We start from the raw sequence: 18526 nt of genomic DNA on the forward strand, positions 1-18526 counted from the left end.
AACTCCAAATCGATACCTATACTACTTTATGCGGGTGACGCAGTGCTCATAGGACGTACTAGTAATGCACTGCGTCACTTAGTGCTGGATTACACGCAATATATGAACTCCCTGGATATGAAAGTTAATTATTCGAAGTCCTTTATCCTTGTGGCCGGTCCGAAATTACAGAAACAACCCCAAATTGTCACTGAACAGGGGAAAATGGGCGTCGTTGACTCTTTTAATTACTTAGGGATCATGTTTGATGGGCAAATTAATTGGCAAAACATGATTGTAAATAGAGCGACCCAGATGGAAAAGAACATTGGGGCTTTAATTAAGTTTATTAAAAAAAAACAGTCTAAAACCTCTGGATGTTATAAAAACAGTGTATGAAGCAAAGACGGTGTCTGCTACCACTTATGGAGCGGCCATCTGGGGAGTCAGAGAATGTACAAAACTCCAATCAATTGAAGATAATTTTTTTAAAAAGTTACTCTCATTACCGAAGTCTTGCATCAACTTTAGATGCCATATGGAAATGCCAGCCCCCTACATTTCTGATAAAATCTCTTTGGCGCCAATATTACTATGGCACTCAATATTGTGAAAGGAGACCCTCACACTGACAAGAGATATTATAAGCGATGTCCTGAAACTTGATGGTGGAGTAACATAACCTGGTTACGATATGTTGAATCTACTTTAAAAGCTAACGGGCTACATCACCTTTTTTTAGATCCTATAAGCTGCTGTTCTATTTCTAAGAACGATCTGAAAGCCCAGCTATTATCTAATATGCAGATTGGAAGGGAGATATTAAACGCCAAGTTGTCAACAGTTAAGATATATCTAACTGTACCGAGTATCTCCCAAATTGAAAAACAAATCAACGTACCTAACTTTTGTAACTAATCTACAGCATAGGTACATCCTGGTGAGATTCCGTCGAAACTATATTCCTCTAATGTTGGGTATCCCTGGTAATGTTTATTTTGCTTCCGATCTCCCACTCTGTACTTGTGATAATCAGTCAATACAGAATGATATGCATTTTTTGCTTTTTTGTAAACATTACCATAATGAGAGGAAAAGGTTTATCATCCCCGTTTTGCGAAAAATTAATTTTAGACAATGTTGTGTGGCCTTTTACTATTTACAGCTATTGTCTGACCCCTTTATCTGTTCCTCTGTGGCATCCTTTCTTTTAACTGCTCTAAAAAAGAGACGTTCAATCTGCAGATCCAATTAATTGTAATATGAACTTCATCAAGTATGAATTTTTATCATATGTTTTGAAATTGTATAGCTATTGTATTTTAACAATTATCGTACTGTAAGGATGTGGAATGTTTTTATCTTTTATCCTTTTATACATGTAGTATACTTTTATGCCTTCATCATGTCGGCAAAATAAAGTTATTCTGATTGACTGATTCCCCAGCCCTCCAGCGCCGGAGCACCTGAAAGCAGCAAGGCCCCTTTCTCTTAAAATATTATTCCCCAGCCCTCCAGCGCAGGAGCACCTGAAAAACAGCGAGGACTTTTTCTCATAAAATATTATCCCTCCAGCGCAGGAGCACCTGAAATACAGTGAGGCCCCAGCTATTTGTAAATTACTCAGCCCTTCACTGCCTCAGGGCAGTGGTGTGGCAGGAGAGGGGATAAAGCAAAAACACAGCTTCTGGGCCATCCATGGCGGTGGTGTGTGGAGGCTAAGGTAAAGCTGGTGCGAGTTCCCCACATCACCTGGCCCCCATAGTGAGACCCATTCTTCCTCGCCCACTATGCCCTGATTGAAAAAAGATGTGGGCGAGGACTAATGCAAGCACTGTTTCTGGGCTGCGTGGGCCCCAGGGGGGCCGAGGTGAAAATGGCTCATAGGCCTGAGCAACACCTGCCCCCCCTGGGAGGCCGATTCTGGCACACAATCTCCAACCCCCCCCATCAGCATTATTGCTTGGCAGAGCAGGGGGTCAAAGAGAGGACTCAGCTGAGCATTGCTGAAGGCCGCACAGCAAAGCTGCTTTCCTCTCCCTGATAGTGCTCTTTGTGGACTGGTAAAGGGGGAAAAAACTGGCCCATAGAGTGCACTGGGACACCAGCCCTTCGGCCCATGCCTGCAGTGCCAATCCGCCCCTTGTTGCCATGCAGAATGGAGTGTAAGTATACAACAATTGAGAGAGTGTTTCTTGGAGCATTACTTCCTGCAGCAGTGATTCGTCTTTGCAAGTTTGACCCAGACTTGGAATACACATTATTACACAGTTTAGCTGCATCGGTTGGTGCTATAGTGCTGACTCATGATCATTTAGTTCATCTGAGTCTAAGCATACTAGTGGCATTCTGGGCCAGCCCTTTAGTTTTGTTAAAAATTGGAAGGAGACCCATTGATGCATCATCCACAAATAAAAGCCTCACGAGTTGTAGAGCCCCCTTCCAAAGTCTACCAATGATGTGAAGTTCTTGCCACCTTGAACATATTTTGTAATCATATTATATTATACTCCTGTAATTTATATAGTAATCTCACCAAACAAGATGATCCTTTGCCTAAACTATTCTCATTTCAGGAGATGAACTAAAGGTTTGTTACCGATAAAAACTTAAAAGTTAGAATCACCTAAGTATGTTTTAAACTTTTGAACTGTCCACTCACAAGCTGAGGCCTCCCTTCCGAAAGTGCTGTTGTTCAGTTGTGGTTCCTTCAAGGTCCAGGATGCAAAAGATACTGTATGGTCATGTCCCTTGAAGCACTGTTCTAACTCGGTACCTCAGCTGTGTAGGGGAGCATCAACTAAAACCAATCATTTCTCAACATACATGTAAGATTTTATGGCGTAAGCCTCACTTACATGTTTCTTAACACCCTCAAATCCTTCATTTGTTTTATGTGTCCACTCCAATTTTGACCTCCCCTTAAGTAAGAGTCTTAAAGTTTGTATTATGGATATCCTCAAACAAAGCAAGCGTAATATTCACAAAGTCCAAGGAAGGAACGTAATGCATCCTTATCAGAGGGTGTTGTTGTTTTCTGAATTGTGTCTAAATAACACTTATTTATTTATTTATTTTTTATTGAATTGAACAATTTAGTCAAATTCTGGAAGGTGTAATGGAATGGCCGCGGCAGTCCATCTCTTGGGTAAATAATTTTAATTTCTCTGAGCTGATTGCCCCGCCCCTCTCAGTGAAGATCCTTAAAACACACTCAACAATTGCCACATGCTCAAGGGGATTTTCTGTAGAACTTAAAATATATATAGCCTTGGAAGGAATGCATATTACTAAAATTACTAAATAATCAATCATCTTTTGAAATACACTGTTCGCCAAAGAAAGTCCAAAGACAGGAGTAAATATTTGTAGGCTCCAACGGTGTTACAAAAGTTGTGAGATCCTGGGATGGAGACGGAATATATTGATTTGCAGAATACGTGTCTGTAATGGATAAGCATTTACCATTACCTAGGTTAGCAAGTCACCTATTATGTTCTTATTGAGTATGCAAAGGTCCACACAGAGACGCAAATCCATAGATCGTTTTTTTTTGTCAAAACTACTAGAGAAACCCATTCCGATGCCTTCAGAATAAAGCACATACAGCAATTTTTTAAAGATAATTTCAGTTCATGCTTGTGGTCTGACATTATGAATTATTTGAGCAGCATTATCTTTTAACTCAGTGCAATGTTCAACCACTTTTATTTTGCCAACACAATTTGTGAATTTTTCAGGGTACTCGACTATCATCTTCAACAGTGTAAACAGGAATGTCTCCTAGAACAACATGATTTTCAGAAGCAGGCCTTCAAGGCAAACAAAGTTAGGTAAATTCCTACAGCCTAATATATCTTACTCCATTACAGCTACATATATTTTCCTTTCCCTTTTCCTTCCCAAACATTCCAATCGGCTGACTAAATAACCAAACACATCAATGTCATGGACTCTGAAAGGCTTAGGGTTTAATACCTGTGTGTGGCATTACTTTCAAACACACATCTTTATGTGCTTCACACAGCAGACCATTTATCTTAGTCTCAGTGACCATCCACTTATCAATTTCTATTGTGAATACCACGTTGTTCACTCTTTCTTCACAATCTTGAACCAGACATCATCACTACTTTATCTGCAAACTCCCATTTCTTGCTTTACAATCCAAAAGAAAGTGGCAAGTCTTTGTATAATTATTACACATTTTACATATTGCAGGGCAAGTGGGGTTGTTGCCTAGGTGGTTGCTCAAACCACATCTGTAGAAATTAGGAACATATCTCCTCACATTTCTTTATAAACGTTATCTGTAGGGTAGATGAGGTAAATGGGTACCCATTCAAACACATTGTTCACTGCAGAATGCCCTTCTTACTATGCGAACTCTTTTTATAGGAGCTTAGACAACCCAATCTATCAATTCTAATAAGCCTTGATTGCTGTAAGTTAATAGTCTTTCCTGTACTTTACGTGAAAACCAGTCTTAAAAATAGTTTTTTTCATAAACATCTACACAATTTTCAAAGCCACAAGAAGCTGCTAATCTACAAAGCACAGCTTTATATTTTTCAACACTCTTCAATGTTCTGTTTGTATTTAAAGAACTTGTCTTTCCAATAAAATACTTGGCCCCTCAGCATACTGTTTCCTCGTTCTTTCCTTTGCTTCAATAAATTCATCCTATTCTACGAAATGACTTGTGCCGCCTCTACTTCTGGTAAAAGATCAAATACTCTTTTGCCCGCTGGCCTAAACTCTTAAATAATAGAATTATTGTCCATGGTTCTTTGTATTTCATGGCATCAAAAGCTATCGCAGTTTTCAGAATGCTGAATAGACACCATGTCATATACATGATAGCTACACAGTTAGAAGTTATCTGTTTTGTACAACGTTGATGTCAAAGTAGTAGAAGTATATCTTTCTTTGCCTATTTTGCCGATTTAAATAAAAGGTGTATATCAAAAGTAATGTGCATAAAATGTAAGAACATATTAGAGAACATCCAGTACAACGCACAAGAGACTAGGTTAGAGCTGTCTCACAGTAAAGAATAAAATATGTTGTAGATGTATCTAAGCTATAAACAGTACTGACCATGATATCTTGACAAGAGGAAATCTGAAATAATTTCAGACAGAGATCCTGAAAACACTCCATTGAAGCTTAAAGTTCTCAGATGACTTCCCAGTCGCTTCTCGATGTTCATGGTGCTTCCTCATAATTCTATTTCAGGATCGTAGGCTCCAATTATGCTTCTCTTTCTTTACTCTATTTTCCAGTAGTCAATCCTATAAAACTTTTTACAACACTACATTTCCCATGACCACTTCATAGTCACATGAGCAACCACAGAGCCCAAGCCAATATAGCCTTCTTACAGCAAACCCGCTTCCTCTTTACTTGCTGCTTCACAACCAGTTAAGTGTACTCCTTTTATCTTAGTCATTTTTATTACTTACTGTTGTTTCCCTTGCTTTAGTTATTGTGTGTAATATTTCGAATGTACTTAGCAGTTTATGCTGTTGTGTTACTGTGACACTGTTCATGTGCATATTTGAAATTTTATTTTGTGGTTGGCTATCATCACCACATTTACTCAATGTTCGGTACGTTCGATGCATGAACTGTGCAGGTGAAAGAGTGTTTACCCTCCCGGCAGGGTGGCGTGTCACCCTTGCATCTTTTGATTCTGTGAAAAGGAAGAAGGGGACCAGGGCATGTGACAGATCGGATTGTCAATTCCAGCTATTGCGGGCATGTTTGAACACAGTGAGACGCTTTTGTTGGTGTTTGCCTCTGCCCTTTGTTTTTGGCTCCTATTTTACACCCTGGTGGGTTGGCTCTCTCGCCCAGTGTTAGAATTTTTTTTGCATAGGCTCTGCCTAGAGTTCTATCTGGTCCTCCCTCCACACTTAATTGTAATACAACCACACCATGTGGCAAGACTTGACCTACTTCTGGGGTGCTACCTGTTTATTCTCCCTGATTAGCGCCTGATTGGTGGATTGGCCTGTTCCTCCTACTGCCCATTGGTCCTTATTAACCTCGTGAGGCTCTTGTATCTCTGCTGGTCAGATATTAAGGATGTTGGAGTATTATGATAATATGGCAGGCTTTTATTATGATGACCCTGTGGGGTCTTTGGAGCAGGACCTGATGGACTCTCTTGATGCTAGGGTACATCATTCTCTGAACAAAGCCCTTGTGAGGGCTATTGAACCTCTAAAATGACACCTCTGTGGGTATGGGTATGCAGTGGAGTAAGATTGCATTCCACCCCCCCCTTGCAGATTGGGAATAGCCAGTCTGCTCCTCAAGCCAAGTCCTTAGCAAAAAACCCTAAGGGCCAAACACTGCGGATTTTGAGAAGTTAGCGGATTGACAGGCAAAGAATCACAATTATAGCACTCCACCTGTTCCCGCAATTCCCGATACGAGGCAGAATGACACAAGCTCTGCTTAATTTCAGAGCTTAGACAAAGGAGCAGGCCCCAGTAAGCGCAAACGCAATACACACCACATTAATGTGCAGGAACTTTGAACCTAGTGATATCATCCACCCGAGGTCTACTGTGTGGCTCCTGCCACAAGAAGTGGTGGATTATGTGCAATCACACATCCAGCAAGGGTTCAACAAGACTGTCGGAGCGCGGCTGTGATCCCAGTGCCCCAGACATTCCAGACGAGGTCAGTGACACCCCAAAGGTAGACACTATCGTAGTAACTTATCTGAAAAAAGACTGTAAGGATCATTAGACGGGTATAGATCGGGCTTCGTGCGGTTGCCAAGATAAGCTACTGGACATATTCAGTCCACTCTTAAAATCCTTGGGCTTGATTACCAAACTAAAGAGTCATTGACCCCCCTATTGACCCAGACGTCTTGGTCAGCTGGGCCCAAAGAACTGTTTGCCAGCTGGGAAATGCAAACTGCGCCATATCCAGTGAACCATATAAGCTAAATGTCCAGGTAGGAATCATTCACAATATTAATTTCACATTTATCAGTGTCATAATTATGATCACTCAATTAGCAAAGGTAACCGAGGGGTTTCAGAAACGACAATAATGAGTAGTATCAAAAATATATATTTATTTTTTGATTCTCAGTCATTGATTTTTTTGTATTTTTCAATTTTATCCAGAAATCAGAAATCTGGCAACATTAGACCACCAAAACCATATATCACAAATCATATGGTGGCAAACAAACACCTTTACCACATAGTGTGGACACAATAAAGGGACCACATGCACATTATTACATATGCAGCCTAATTCACAAATATTGTTTCAAGTGAATTATACAGTATGGTTGTATAAAAGGTGTTTAGGCGTCGACGTTTCGGTCCATGTTGGTCAAAAAGATCAGTAGGACCATCTTCAGGACAGAAAGAGTTGCACAGAGGTATCTAATACAAACATAACAACATAACAACATCAGTGAAACCCTAGGGTACACGGAGATTTAATGCAGCTCAATACAGAGAACAAAGTGACAAAACACTACACTAAGACATGACTAAGTGTGGCATGCACCGTCAAACAACCACCAAGTGCGTGTAAACCAACACATCTCTACAAATGTGCCAAAGAAAGGACCACGTGACTAGTGCCAGCAGGACTACGTTACTAAAATACCAGGAAAGTTCAAAGTTCTACCTTGTTGATGCATACACTTAAGAGTAAGTTAACCCATATACCATGAGTGCACTACTGAGTAAAACGTATTTGGTGTAAAGTACTTACACAAGACCAAAACGCCTCATAGGTCGTTCTGTGAATAAATAAATAACGCTGGGTAAGCTGAAAATCTCTCCCTCAGTTCAACACCCAAACGTGCATGAACGTAAAATTTAACTTACAGTCTGGCGGCCGCCCGAAACTCTAAAAGACAAACGAGTCCATAATCAGGATTCCTGCACACGCTAGAGCAGGGTTCTTCAAACTGTGGGGGGGGCCCGGCATCATCCCAGGGGGGGCGCGCGATCCACTCTGATCTTCCCTTTGTGCCCGTTCCTTTGTCCCTGCGGCAGCGCGATGTAGAGACTCTCTGTGAGGGCGGGCGATTTCCGTCAGAGTGGGGCTGCAGGGGCCTAAGAGCTGAACAAAGCTCATTAGCATGCAAATGGTCTCTTAAAGAGGTGTGAAGTGCTCGGGTGCGGCTGGCTGAGTGTGTGTGTGCCCAGAAGCTGTGTCAGCCCGGGCACACACATGCAGGGTGAGATGAAGAGGGAGAGGGAGGGAGGGAGGAAGTAGACAGAGACAGATAGACAGAGGGAGAGCGAGGGAGGGAGACAGGCAGACAGAGGGGGAGCGAGGGAGGGAGACAGAGGCTGACAGAGCGAGAGCGAAGGAGGCAGCGCGAGGGAGAGTGAGGGAGGGAGACATGTAGACAGAGGGAGAGCGAGGGAGGGAGACAGGCAGACAGAGGGAGAGCGAGGGAGGCAGAGTGAGGGAGAGCGAGGGAAACAGAGGGAGAGCGAGGGAGACAGAGGAAGAGCGAGGGAGGCAGAGTGAGAGAGAGAGCGAGGGAGACAGAGGGAGAGCGAGGGAGACAGAGGCAGCTAGAGGGAGAGCGAGGGATGTCGGCTGGAGCCGGCCACCAGACGTCCGTTATGTTGCCATGTGGGTGAATAGATGCATGGGTGTAGTGGTGGATGTATGGGTGGAGTGATGGGTGGAATGGTGGATGTGTGGGTGACATGGTGGATGTATGGGTGGGGGGGTGGATGGATGAGTGAGGGGATGGATGGATGGATGGATGGTGGGAGAGAGGATGGATGCATGAGTGGAGGGATGGATTGGAGTGGATGGATGTGTGTATGGTTGGAAGGGTAGATGGATGGGTGGAGGGATGGATGGATCAGTGAAATGGTGGATGGATCGATGGGGGTGGATGGTGGACGAGTCGGTGGGTGGGTGGATGGATGAGAGAGGTGATGGATGGATGGATGTATTGATGTATTGATGGGTGAAGGTGTGAATGAATGGATGGATGGATGAGTGAAGGGGTGGATGTGAGGATGGATGGGTGATTGAGGAGGGTGGATGGACGGGGGGATGGATGGATGGAGGAGTGAAGGGGTGGGTGAGGTCAATGGATGGATTCATGAGTGGATGAGTGGATGGATGAGTGGGTGGAAGGGTGGATGGAGGGATGGGTGGCTGGGTGAGGGGGGAATGGAGAGAGAGGGGGAGGATGGATGGATGGATGAGTGAGGACATGGATGAATGATTGGCAGAGTGGATGGGCAGGTGTGTGCATAGATGGGTGAGGAGAGGAGCATGGAGATGGTTGGGACAGAGAGTGCATGCATGAGTGGGGGGAGGGTGGAGAGCGGGAGGGATGGATGGGTGGGTGGATGGATGAGTGGGGGGTTGAGTGGGTGGACGGATGAGTGACTGGGTGGATGGATGAGTGGGTGGGGGGATGGCTGGATGGGTGAGAGGGTGGGTGGTTGGATGGATGAGTGAGTGGATGGATGGGTGGAAGAGTGGATGGATGGATGGGTGGAAGAGTGGATGGATGAATGGAGGAGTGGATGGATGAATGAATGGAGGAGTGGATGGATGAGTGGGAGGATAGCTTGGGAGAAGGGGTGAGTGGTTGGATGGATGCGTGGGCGGATGGATGGATGGGTGGAAGAGTGGATGGATTGGTGAGGGGATGGATTGGGTGAAGGGATGGATGGATGATGGATGAATGGGTGGATGGAGGGATGGATGGGTGAGATTATGGATGGAGGGATGGATGGTGGATGGGTTTGCAAGTGGTTGAAGGGGTTTGGATGTGGATGGGGCACAGATGGAGGGAAGGAATGAATGGTGGGGGAGTTGGTGGATGACAAGGTTTACATGATGGATGGGGAAGGTTGTGATGACTTCCTTTGCCTTGGAGGATTGTGTTTTGAGCTGTGTGGTACGCCTCTGTTGTTTCGCCACACCCACTCACAGGCCTGCAGTTTGCTAGGCACTCTTGTTGTGTTGAGCATTGTTTGCCGGATATGGCCCGTGGTGTTCGCGTTGCAGTCGATCATGTGGTGTGCCGGATTCCCGAGGTTTCGGTCGGGTGGTGGGGGGGCCCAACATCTGGGGGAATTCAGCTGGGGGGGCTCAACCTGGAAAAGTTTGAATACCTCTGCGCTAGAGATACCATTAATTCAAGACTATCGTGCCTCAGACTTACTTGGATGACCAAGAAACGCCGGCTCTAAGGAGTCCGTGTGTCTTCTCCGGGTAAAATCGCGGAAGCCGTCAACTTCCGCATGCAACGTAAATAACGTTAGGCGCCATGACGTCACTCTGCCAGTGAACTAGGCGGCCATCTTAGAGTGGTCTCGGAGGCTTACTAGTCTTGTAATCCTCATCATATCAAACCGATAAATAAACTTTACAACATATAAGCAGACTCATACAACTAGACCAAACTCGATTGACAACAAGAAACATCCAAAGATTACTCTAGTTTTTATTGAACTCAGTGAAAAAACATTTGTATCTCTGCAGGAGTGCCCCAGATTTCAACCTTTCCCGGGGAAGGGTTTTCTGTTGACGTATTGCCTTGCACCTCTACGAATAGGAGGTGAGCATCTGTAGCACCCTAACCCTCTGTACTCAGGAGTGCGACTGTTTCCTTGCTCATTATCATTAACTCCTCTGTTTACACCGTCACGCACCCAAGAGTTATCAATATCTCAAGAACAGAAATCACTCCCATTCAAATTAAGACGCTTCAGAAAGGAATTGCATTTGTTCCCACATATGAGTCTAATGAACTGGACGCTCAAGTCTGTTTTTTTAAGTTAATGAGAACTCTGAGACTCAAACACTTCTTTAAGAATCTCATCGAACCTCAACCTAGAGAAAAGCAAGGCACGCTCTTAGACTTACGACCTAAGAGCACCTTCATAGCACCCTTGAGCCACAAAGTGTTTGACACATTTGAGACCATGGTACAAAAGGACTTGCATACCATTTTTCAGAGTAAACCTCACAGAAAATCTAATTTGACCATACAAGAGCGACATGCTATTTCACAGCTTGCTGCAAATGAGAAAAGTACCATCTGCAAGGCTTTGGTTATCCTTGACACAACTTTTTACAAAGAAAACCTGCTAACTCATGTTAATGACGATTCATTATACATGGAACTGAGCTCTAACCCTACTATGGAAGTCTTACACACCATCCTTGACAATGCTCTACAAATGGGAACCATCACTGAGCGTGATAAAAAAAATTCTGACCAATGAACTCCCGCAAACACCATACCTATACATGGTACCAAAAATTCACAAGCATCCAACCAGGCCTCCGTTCAGACCCATAGCTAGCACAAGCAACTCCATACACGAACTGATTGGTAAATATATCGATAAACAACTGCAACCAAGTGTACAAAAAATAACCACCTACATACATTCAAGACACTACGGATTTCTTGAGAAAAATCAACATCCATATTGATCAAGAGCAACAACTTTCTTTATGGACCATCCATGTAAACTCGCTGTACACTTCAATCCCCCATAACCTGGGATATCCAAGCCGTGGAGTCATTTTTGCTTAACAGTGAAAAACCTTTGCATTTACAAGCATTTCTGATGGAGCTCATGTAGTTTACCCCACATCACAGCTATTTCACATGCCAAGACAAATTCTATACCCAACTGCCCGGAGTGCTATGGGCAATTGTGCCGCTCCAGCTTATGCTAATTTATTAATGCATATATTTGAACTTGATCACATCCTATCGAACCCCCAGTGGCAAGACAACTTGATCACTTACTACAGATACATCAACGATATTTTCCTGATTTGGAAAGGTTCGGAAACACAACTACTCTCAGCCATAAGTGATCTCAACCAGGTTAATGAGAGAATTCAATTCACCCACAACATGAGCAGGACTCAAATAGCTTTTCTTGATGTCAAGATACAAATCACCAACAATGATCTAAAGACTTCAGATTATACCAAGCCGACAGATCGCAACAAATACTTGCGCTTTCATATTTTCCATCAAATGAGCTTAAAGAAACATTTACCATACTCACAACTTCTCAGAGCTAAACGCATGGCATCTTCCGATGCGCTGTTTGAAGAAGATAGCCGGATAATTACTAACAAGTTCATACAAAGAAGTTATCCCAATTCCATCATACAAACAGCAGAAAACAGAGTAAAATTAAAGGACAGACTGCAATTACTAGCCATCAAACCTCAGCCTGAAGCCACAGAAGAACAAGCTGTGTTCGTGTCCAAAAACTCCATCCAAAGTACTAAAATCAAACAAACAATTTGTAAACACCTGGCAACTGCTTCAAACCGAACATGACTTCAATAACATTTTTCAAGCCTACCCCATATTTGCATATCAACGTACCAAAAACCTGAAACAATTACTCAACCAGCAGACCAAATCGCAGACACTACCTTTTTTAGGGGACAGTCCCATGCACAACTGTGGCAATTGCAACAGCATTATCAAAGGGAATACTATAACTCATCCCACCCAAGGTACCCCATCAAACTGAAAGTCAATGCGACATGTGACACCACCAACGTTGTCTACTTATTTAAATGTCCATGCGGATTACCGTACATGGGCAAAACGGAATGCAAGATTAAAATCAGATTAACTGAACACAGAAGCAACATCTATACCAAGAACATGAAATCTTGTGTAGCCGCGCACTTTGTCAACATGACACATAATGTTAGCCAAATATGGTTCATGGTGTTGGAAACCATCACTAACATTAAAGGCAGAGACAATAAGAAGTTCTTATTACAACGTGAACTCTATTGAATACACAGACTGAATGCCCTCCATCCAAAAGGGCTCAATGAAAGACTGGAATTCAGCTGCTTTTTATAATGTTACTTTCTCATATCTATCATGTTGTCTGCATCTCTGTTTTTTCCCCTCTCTTTGCCTGTGATCTTCAAATCGTCTTTCCCTTTGCTTCTATTTTGACTCTTAATGTTTTCTGTATTTTCCTGAGTTCTTGTTTACCACCTCCCCTCTTTCTCCTTTTCTTCTATTGACCAGTTCTATCCTTTTCTGTTCACACTGTTATTATTATTATTCTTTATCTTTTTCACCCATTTCTAAAATTCCTACGCACTCTCGTATTGCTCTTTCACCCTGTTTTGTACTTGTATATTCTCTTCTTTTTTAGTCTGGTGTCCGTTTTTGATATTCATAGATTGCATCTGTTTTTTTACTTCAGACTTCGCGCTAGTGCGTAGTCTTTCTTCCACACCCTCTGCCTCGAGGGGCTGTACTTCCGGGTCCTTGGTATTTCTTGTTGTCACTACACCGCCGTTTTTACTTTCGGCGGCGTTCACCAAACTCCGGCACTTCTTGGCGACGTGGGTTAAAATCGCTGAGGTATGTCTGATCGAGACTCGTTAATGTACTGACTAACTTCGTTAGCACTTTTTCCGTTCCCCGTAGATTTACGTCTTCACCGTGGTTTTCCACTTGTCACCGCACATTTGATTCTGCACGTTGCTGTTCACTTGAGATGTAGCACTGCCCCCGAGATCCTCGCGTGTTCACCCATTTTCCTGTGCATATTTTCTTTCTTTTTTCCGAAGGCACTTTTTGCTTCTTCCAGCCTGTCTGTTTACAGCACGCTCACACTTTTCATTGTTACGAGAGTTCACCTACGCACCCGCGTCTTTGCTTTATTTGAATTTTCTATATTCACGTTCATGTTTCAGAAGCATGTTTTCTCTCTGACCCTCGTGCCCCCTTTTCACACTAATCCACCCGACTATTTAATTTGGTACACTCGTATTTTACGGCATGCACCATGATGTTTTTTGTGAGAGTCAGCTACTTAATTTAGAGTTCACGGCTTCTTCAAGTCTAGTTACTTCCCACACCTCATATATAGCAATCTTTCTGCTGCTACAGTTTGAGCATTCTGTTTGTTTGGATTTCGAGAGATTTTTTTCTTTTTCTCTTTCATTTCTCAAATATTTTCCCCTGAAGAAGAGCGATCGCTCGAAATGCATCTGGGTCATATCCTCAATGTGTTGACCTGCTAAACAGCTGTAACGCATGTTAAGATTAGTCAATCCATTCTATTGGACTGAATTAACATGGATTGAACTATGATGTTTCACAACTTTCATATGAAGTAATATGGAAAAAGAAATATATGAATAAATCTTGTTTTTTTTTAAAGCTTACACTCTGTTTTATTGAACTCTGCGAAAAAGCGATTTGTATCGCTGCAGGAGTGCCCCAGATTTTAACCTTTCCCGGGGAAAGGTTTTCTGTTAACACTTTTTGGCAGGGCCAGGAGCTTTCGGGGTGAGCGTTTGGCTGTGGCTACCACCAAGACCAACAGCGAGGATTCTGTCAACAAGGTAGAGGTGGAGGCCAAGATTAATCTTGTAATATCACCCTCTGGCCTGAGCCAAAATTAATCATTTATGGAAGGGGAGATACAGAGGGTCACGAGGCACTTGCCAGGAGTCTGGTTCCATAGGTGAGAATCATTCCACTTTCAGAGGTGGTGTTAGTGGGCAGGACCAGGTTATTCCTACACAACTGGCAGAGTGCAATACAAGACCCATGGGTTCTCGAGGCTTTGCAGGGTTACAAGTCAGAGTTTTACAGCTCTCCGATGCAGACCTCTCCCCCTCCTACAATGTATTTTTCACAACAAAAGCAGGATTTCATCTCCTCAGTCATTCCCCACCCAGTTAGGTTTCTGAGTTGCATCATCTTATTAGAAAAGAAGGTAGACCGCTTTGCTTGGTGCTGAATCTGAGGGATTTCAATGGTTTGATCATTTACCATCATTTCAATATGGAAGGAATCCATCTCTTAAGGGATATCCGTCATGAGGGGGATTGGATGGTCTGGTTGAATTTAAAAGACACCTACCTAGCAGTCCCTAGTTTTCTGCCTCATTGATGCTTTGTTTAGTTCCTCTGGCAAGGCTGATGTTACGAGTACTCCCTTTTAGTCCATCCACCGCCCCTTGGAGCTTTACAAAGATCCTGAGAACTATGGTATTATCCCTGAGAGCCAGAGGTGTTCATCTGATCATCTATCTAGACAACATCATTATCATGACCCCATGTCCTCAGATGGCCCTAACCCACTTTGAGTGGACGATTCTCCTTCAAGATCTGGGCTTCATCATAAACGCTCAAAGGTAAATCCTGCCTTCCTCCCAATGGTTGGAGTTTGTGTGTTTTCAGGTGGATTCCCTTCGATCGCAACTAGTCCTTTCAATCCAGAAAGTCTGAAACATCAAGAAAGAATTGAGGTCAACCATGAGCAAGCAGACCCTATTCTTGAGGTTGATAACTTGCATTTTCGGCTTGTTAACCTCATCTATCCAGGCCACATTTCCCAGTCCCCTCCTCTACTGCGTCCTTCAGTGACTCAAAATTCAGCATCTCCGAAAGGGTCCCAGCTACTAGGAACCGATTTTTCTTTTTGAGGAGGTGAAGACAGAAATATCTTGGTGGTTGAACCACATTGAAGCTGGGAATGGCAGGGAAAATTATAACACGACTCCAGACATAAATATAAAGTCTGATGCCGGCTGGTGGGGTTGAGGAGCTCATTGCGGTCAGATCTCCATGGTGTGTCGTTGGTCCACAGCAGAGCTGGATCTCCCCATCAATTGCCTGGAACTCTTATTGGATTTTTTTATGATTCAGAGTTTCTCTCCGGAGAAGTCCAACTTTTGCATACTACTTGATATGGACAATATCTCAGCAGTACGATATGTGAACAAGTTGGATGGGATGAAATCTTGCCTTCTTGCAGAGATAGCCATGGATTTTGGGCACTTTTGTCTCCAACATAGAATATCAGTGGTAGCGCAGTACTTCCAAGACTAGAGCAGTACTATTGCCGACAGGCAGTCTCGTCATCTTCTGGACTTGAGTGACTAGAGACTTCACCCAAACGTATTCCATTCGCTCCCCTTTCTTCGGGGACCATGCTTAGTAGCCCTTTTTGCATCTTACCTCAACCGGCAGCTTCTAACATTTTTCAGTTAGCATCTGGATCCGGAAGCCTATGCCGCTGATGCGTTTCATCATGATTGGTCTCCCTTCCTGGGTTACGCCTTTTCCTCCATTCATGATGACTCCCAGGGATTTGGCACAGTTGAGATACCAGGGAGCAGAGCTGAATTAGTGACCCCGCTTTGGAGAGCGCAAGCTCAGCCCACCATGAGAAAGCAGTAAAGGCGGTACCTGTGTTCATTTTCTCTGTTGACAGTGAAGCTCACCAGCTACTTCCTTGGCACTGGAAGGTCCTTTTCCTACTTTTAACCAGTTAGTAGAAAAACAGATAGATTCTGATTCCTTCCTGTTAGAACCTACTTCTGGATCCAGTGGGCCTTCCACATCCACTGATCCTGTCGGACCACCTTTCTCTAGTGGATTGCAGAGTTTCCGCAAAAGATGGAGTCTTCTGGGACTTCTGCAAGAGGCTACTTGTTTCAGCGGTTAAGCTTGGTCCCCTGGCACATATGAATGAAATGCATCCACATGGAGACGCTGGTGTAGTTGGTGCCGTGAACGAGGTGTAGATCCCATTGGAGCAGGTTGTTGTTTTGTCATACATTTTTTTGTCCTCTCTGGCCTGGCCTGTCGGGCTACGAAAATTCTTAGGTCCGCTATTTCGGCAGATGATTTACCGATTTGATGGTAAACCAGTTGGCGGAAACCCAGTAGTGTGTACATTTTTAGGAGGTGTTTGTATGGGAAAGCCCCCGCAACCTAAAATTCTGTCTTATGGAACGTTAACATAGTCCTGATGTTTTTAGATTTTCGGCCAGACAATAAATATCTATAACAGAAACAATTGTCAGCCAAATTGACCATGCTCTTGTGCCTGATTTCTTTTAAGTGGTTGTCTGACGTATGCGCTTTAGATCTGGCGGGGAGAGTGTTTTCACCTGAGGTTATTACATTTTCTATTTCTCGACAGACCAAATGTAATTCCAGCTCAGTATCTTAGCCAGCCTTTCCAGATAATTCTACGCTTTGTGTAGTGCAATGTCTGAAAGCTTATGAGGTGAATCCCCCTGAATTTTGAACAGATATGAGAGCTCAATTGTTGATTGCTTTGCAAAAGCCTTTTAGTTTGGTAGCATCTGCCACTCTTGCCAGATGGATGAGATGGATCCGACACTTCTCCCACAGCATCCTAATCACAAGACTCCACAACGCCGGCATCTGCAACAAGGCACTGGACTGGATCCACTACTTACTCACTGGCCGGACTTTAGAGAGTTAGACTATTGCTGTTCCTCTCGAAACCTACAGAGGTCAGCTGTGGAGTGCCCCACAGTTCCTCCATGGACCCCTCCCTTTTCAACGTCTACATGGCTTCCCTCGCAGCAATCATTTGAAGCCACAGACTCAAAATTGTCTCCTACGCCAACAATACCCATCTCATCCTTTCCCTCACCAATGAACCCACAACCACCAGAACCAGCTTCCACAGTGGAAAGAAGGCAGTTGCTACATGGATAAAAGACAGCTGCCTCAAGCTTCACTCAGACAAGACCAAAGTACTCCTCCTGGGATCCACCCCCTTCAGCCTGGAAAAACTCTTGGTGGCCAGCCGCGCTGGACCCCCTTCCACTCCGACGGACCAAGCATGCAACCTCAGCATCCTACTGGACTCATCGCTCACAATGAACCGCTAAAACAACGCAGTTACCTCAGCCTGCTTCCACACGCTTTACCTGCTTCGAAAGACATTCAGATGGATCCCCACAGAATCCAGAAAGACGGTCACCCACGCACTCATCACCAGCAGACTTAACTACAGCACCGCACTCTATGCTGGCATCACCCAGAAACTGCTCAAGAAACTACAGAACGTTCAAAATGCCGCAGCCAGACTCATCCTAGACATCCTCCCGACGCAGCCACATCATGCAACACCTCTGACAACTACACTGGCTTCCAGTCAACAAGAGAGTAACCTTCAAGCTCCTCACACAAGCCTACAAAGCTCTCCACGACGAAGGACCAGCATACCTAAACCATGTTCGCATTCAATGCCCCGGCCAGATAATTCCGTTTCACCCAACTCACCATAGACTCCGTCCCCAGTATCCACAAGACCAGAACCGGAGGTAGTTCATTCTCCTACCATGCCACCAAGACCTGTAACACCCTTCCCCTCAGGCAATCCGCGTCTCTGACCCAATTTAAGAAAGACCTCAAGACCTGGCTCTTCGAATGATCCTCCACCCAGAGGGACCATCAGCCCTGCACCTAGACACCCTCATGGGTGAGCAGCAGTGCTTTATAAATACCTGATTGATGAGTGAGGCCAGTATTGATACCTCTGTTTTAGGCGCCCACTCTGCTAGAGGGGCGATGGCTTTCAAATCATTTGCTTTGGGTTCTCGTTTTGATGAGTTTCTAAAAGCAACAGATTGGTCGGCAGAATCTACATTTAAATCATTTTATTATGACCCTATTGTTGATGTTGCTTCCGTGGTGGTGGCTTAGTTTTAAACCAGCTTAATCG

General features: G+C 43.9%; 1 protein-coding gene across 1 annotated transcript in view; it reads left to right on the forward strand.

The window, feature by feature from the left end:
• Window positions 1–18526, forward strand: part of ANAPC1 (anaphase promoting complex subunit 1) — a 763513-nt gene that overhangs the window by 1336 nt on the left and 743651 nt on the right. The window lies entirely within an intron of this gene.

Source organism: Lissotriton vulgaris, chromosome 6, assembly GCF_964263255.1.
Source record: "Lissotriton vulgaris chromosome 6, aLisVul1.2, whole genome shotgun sequence".
Classification (NCBI taxonomy): domain Eukaryota; kingdom Metazoa; phylum Chordata; class Amphibia; order Caudata; family Salamandridae; genus Lissotriton; species Lissotriton vulgaris.